Source organism: Quercus robur, chromosome 12, assembly GCF_932294415.1.
Source record: "Quercus robur chromosome 12, dhQueRobu3.1, whole genome shotgun sequence".
Lineage (NCBI taxonomy): Eukaryota > Viridiplantae > Streptophyta > Magnoliopsida > Fagales > Fagaceae > Quercus > Quercus robur.
The window spans coordinates 35,159,492-35,165,053 of NC_065545.1; the positions used below are offsets into that span (position 1 = coordinate 35,159,492).

Here is a 5,562-nt window from a genome sequence, read left to right on the forward strand (position 1 = left end):
AACTCTAATTTGAAATTCTAATTTGAGTATTTTTTAATATATATATATATATATATATAAATATAGATATGCAGCCAAAGTTGCCTGATGTTAAAGTTGTTTTTGTTTATTCAAAACCCAAACTTTATTGGCGAAGTTTAGGTGAGGCTTAAGTTTAATACTTTTATGCTAATGACACTAAAAAATATGCGATTATGCCTAAAATTGGACATCGCAAAACTGGCTGGGATTTGCTAGCCCGACTCAAAAATGCCCATTTTGTTTTGAATTAAAAATGGGCCAACTTGTGGCTCGCCTTTTTTTTTTAAAACTATATGGCATTATGGCGAGGTGTGTTAAATTACTCCTAGGTACATAACATTATTATAGAATATATAATGAACTCGTGTTCTGGCAGTTCTGCCTCCTATTTACCAAAAAAAAGGTAAAAAGTTAAATGAAAGGGAGAAAAGAAAAAATAAACAAAAGGAATTATATACTAATATATCTATCTAAGTATCAACAACATGTCCCAAGTTTTTATTATTATTATTTATTTTTATCCAAGTTTGTCTATTTAATTTTAATATAGTATTAATAGTAATAATGTAATATTCTAATATCTATCTGATCTAAGTATATAACTAGCACAAAGCCACTAACCCGACCACAGTGAGTCAGTGACAATTGACAAAATAACAAACGGTAAACAAAACAAAATAATTCAATAGTGACTCAAACAAAATAATTGTAATTTTTTTTAATGATTAAGAATTTGAGAATAGACTTCGTAAAAAGAAAAATCCAAAGTTGGAAGTTCTCCCTTGGTGGAAAGAACATTACAACCGATTTCCAAAGTTCTCTTTAATGGCACGAGATCTCATGAGTACAAGAAAAAAAATGCATTTGAATCAAGTTTTAGCACAAGAAAAAAAAATCTTACTCTGTATCGATCATGTTTTTTGCTTAAGAATGGGGAAGCTATGTTATGTACTAAAAGTTGGTTATATGGATTTGAAGGTACTTTAATTTATTAATAGAGTCAGATAAATTATATATTTTTAACTCTTTATTGATAAGCTTTGATTTTCTTTCATGATACACTTACGTTATATTAAAATATTGTACTGTAGATGAAGATATTGATGCAATTGGCCAACTTGAGCTTCAATTCGCAAGTATGAATATTTGTAGTGTTAAATCTACTACCAATATTGAGTAGACTGAGATATAGTTACTATAAAATATTTACTTGTTCTTCTTTAATTAAATTGTTATATTCATTTTTAAAGGTTTTATTTTATATTTAGTTTATCTCAACAGAGATTTGTGCACTTAAAAAGACTGATAACTTGAGATGGTCCATAATATTTAGTTTTGTAAATTTTTTTTTTTTTTTTTTTGGTTCTTTTGTGGGAATAATACCATTAGTGAACTTTGAATTTGAAGTATGTAAAGAATTTTAGTCATACTCAAAAGAAAAAACTGTTTGAATTGCAAGGATATGGAAATCTTTATGTTTTTTGGTTTGTTTTTTTTTTTTTCCTTCACATCACATGTATAACAGTAAATTAGTAACAAATCATCTAACTATTTGATTTGATTCATTCTTTTATTATTATTTTTAATGTGAAAATATGGGCCAACCTGACCCGACCCGTAACTTGATTGATCTAACCCATTTTTAACCCGTTTAAAAAGGCCTGTTTTTAGCCCGCAACCCGAATGACCTGACTCGACCGTTTGTCATGTCTATGCCTAATTTTTTTCATGTGAAGACAGATTTTCTCCAAATCAATTTTTGAGATTTATTTCAATTCATTACACGATTCATAAAATCATTTGAATTATGGTTTATAAGAATATCCATGTGTATTAAATTACATGATTTATTGAATTATTTAAAAAAATTGTTGTATATATAGGTATATACAAAGATAGGTTGTAATAATGATATAAATTTGGAGAATATTTATTTGTAAAATGAATTAAATGGAATTTCGAGATCTCGAATTTTCTTTGTAAAAATTGAAGTTTCAAGATGTTCAATTGGTTGAGACTTCAGATCAATTGATCGAAGCAATGAGAAAGGCTTCTTGATCGATCAAAGCTTTTGCTCGATCGATCAAAGTGATCAAGAAAATTGATCTGAAGCTTCTGTCTGACTCGATTGATGCTCGATTCCTGTTCGATCGATCGAAAAGAGCCTTCGATTGATACTTGATTCCTTTCGATCGATCGAGCCTCGTAAAAAATGTTTTTGTAGAATTTGTGGTAACCATTTTGAACGTTGGGAAATGTTTTAAATCTTGTAAACGGTTTTATGAGGCATTGCAACTCTCCATGGGTAATTTTTGAAAGGTTATAACCCTATAGGTATAAATAGTGGTTCATGTTCACTTGATAATTAATTCATTTTTCTCCCTAAAATAGTTTCTAAGAAACACAAGAAATTCCATGGATATTCTCCAAAATTGCTATTTGTAGAACCCAATAAATTTGGTTGTATCTTGGGGACAAATTTGTAGAAATTATTTAGCAATTTGCATATGAGGACAAATATTGTCTAAGGATAACATTCAATTGTGCCTCTAAGTTAATTACTAATTTATATTTACATGATGTGTTCATTTTGTTCTTTCATTATTACTCCTTGATTTGGTGAAATCTCCAACACAAATCACATGACTACTAAGTAGTATAAATACGAAAAGTTTATGTAGATAATCATTTGATTTGCTATGGGGTGGATTGAAAGAAAATTCTATTAATCCACATTAACTTTTGTTGATACCCATTTTCGCGACACATTTTGTATAAGCCCGATTCAACCAAGCTCGACTTCCTTATGGACTCGATACATGTATTATATTTTATTTTATTCTTTTAAAGCATGGCCCAAGCCCATGCGACTTATTGGGGAAATTGAGGAAGTGTGATTTGGAGGGTATGGGTCATTTCCTTTCGGACCTTTTGCATGAGCCTAGCCCATGCGTGCTACCAAGTGGGTAAGGGACACTGGTAGCACCTCAGGCTCATGGAGGAGGTCTTGTATCCAAAATTTCCACCTCAAAAGAGCTTTGATGCTCTGGGTGACTGTGCCCCTAATTTTCAGCCCATCTCCATTTTCCACACCAAAACACAGCTGACCCTAAGAAAAAGGCTGAACAGCCTAGCCCACTCAGCCACCCAAATGTAGCTATCAAAAGCCTACAATGACAAGGAAAGAATAGCTAATGGAGTCAGCCACTTTATTTCCAAAATCATGTAAAAAGCAAGCCAACTCTCTTACCCAATTAAAGCAAATTTGACCATAACCTCTTTGATTGAGACCTTGGGGTTCAAAGCCTCTTCTATTGACCATAAACCAGTCACTTAGAGCACCCCAAGTTCAATACAAAAGCCCCCAATCAGATTCAAAATAGGGAAGTCACGTTCTACCTATGACTTGAAACTTTAGAGCAAAAACCCATTTAGCCAGTCAATAATCTCATAATTCTAAACTTTAGGGGTGGAAATATGGGTATAGGGGAACTTTCCCTCTCTTCCTCATGACCTCCCTCAATTTCCTCTTTTGTGTGACTGTGGGTCGAAGTTTCAGACCTATTGAAACACGTTTTCCCCATAGAGCTGAAACTTGAGAGCCAAAACCCACTGAACCGGGAAACATTTCTCACAATTCCGAAATTGGGGGGTGGAAATATGGGTACAGAGGAACCTTCTCTCTCTTCCTCATGACCTCCCTCAATTTTCTCTTCTGTGTGACTATGGGTCGAAATTTCAGACCTGTTATGTTTTTATGCTTTTTTTGAACTTTTGTTGTTAGCATTTTGATTCTCTCTTGTCAAAGCACCATTAGCCTTTGTTTTTTATACATTGTGAATTTTGGGCTTGATTCTCCATAAACAAACACTTCTAAAGAACCCAAGGGGAGATTTGGGCCGTTTTCGCATTTTTGGCCCTTGTCGCAAAAACATGGAAATATGGGTACAGGGGAACCTTCACTCTCTTCCTCACGACCTCTCTCAATTTCCTCTTCTGTGTAACTATGGGTCGAAATTTCAGACCTGTTATGTTTTTATGCTTTTTCTGAACTTTTGTTGTTAGCATTTTGATTCTCTCTTGTCAAAGCACCATTAGCCTTTGTTTTTTATACATTGTGAATTTTGGGCTTGATTCTCCATAAACAAACACTTCTAAAGAACCCAAGGGGAGATTTGGGCCGTTTTCGCATTTTTGGCCCTTGTTGCAAAAACGTCCCCGACAACTTTTATTTACATTTACTTAATAGTTATGTGACTTAATAGTTATGTGACTTGTATAAATGATTTGTCATTGCAAGAAAATTCTACTTTTCAGGAGATGAGAGACCTAGATGACATATGATAACCTCTTAAGCTTGGCAAGTAATTCTCATTTCATTGTTATTACTTGATGTTATTGGGAAACCAAAGGTTTATCTAGGTCTCTTATCTCATGAAAAATTGTATTTTTAGCATTGCCCTTTCATGCCTTACCTCTCCATCACTCTATGCATTTGATGATTCTGCTCCGGCGACATACAGCCGAATGATATGGAAGTCGGTTTTATTTGATGTAAACTTGTGCACAACACTATTAGTAGGATATCGACCTGCTATTTTTATGAGTGATTTCGAAGGAAGATAAAGGGTGAGAGTTGAACCAAAGCCTTTTACTTAATGAAACATGATTCCTAAACGAATGTGTTGTCCCCCTAACATCAATTTACTGGATCTAATAGGCCATAGTTTGTAGTTGCAGCCAATTGCACCACAACTTGATATTCTGATATTCACCCATAACCCATTAATTTCGAATGTCTTGGTGTTTGAGGAGAATCAATAAAAATAGTAGCATAGTAGCAGTCATTTTTAATTTTTTGCTATGGAAATAGTAGGCATTTTAAACATAGTCAACACGTATTCTAGTTGACAGCAAAACCTTAGTATTCCTCCACAACTTTTCAGCATGACGGCTTGAAAAAGATTTTATTTCACTCTTGATGTTTTAAATTGCTTCGATATCAATCCGACTTCTTGGTTACAAAGTATAGTGCTTCAACATTTTTTGAAAGTCCATAAACGGCTTAAAATATATATATTTTTATACAAGTTAAAAATTCCACTTTAGGCTAATCTATGTGTATATATATGTGAAGCTCTCTCCTGGAGAACTTGAATCCCGGCTCTTACCCTCCACTCCCCATAATCATTTATACTTGTGGAGTGACCATTGCACCAAGAGTGTAAAAAGTTAAATAAATTTAAATTGATTTTTCTTTTAGGTGTAAGTGTGTAAATTGTAAACATACTTCAAAGAGAGTATCAATGAAAAATAACTAAAATATATCCAAAAACCTTTTAAATGACTGAAACACTTTTAAAACCTCATAAAAGAGCAAAATACCCCCTAAAACCAAAGGTCTCATCACTAGTTACAACTTAGTGTGATTACTTTATATTGAATGAATTAGACATCTCTTCCACAAATCCGTTGTAGTCTAGTTGGTCAGGATATTCGGCTCTCACCCGAAAGACCCGGGTTCAAGTCCCGGCAACGGAA

At 33.3% G+C, this 5,562-nt stretch overlaps 1 non-coding gene across 1 annotated transcript; it reads left to right on the forward strand.

Moving 5' to 3' along the window:
- The first annotated feature begins 5,489 nt into the window (after positions 1 to 5,489).
- TRNAE-CUC (transfer RNA glutamic acid (anticodon CUC)) lies at positions 5,490 to 5,562 on the forward strand. The gene has a single exon. It is a non-coding gene; the product is annotated as a tRNA-Glu (tRNA).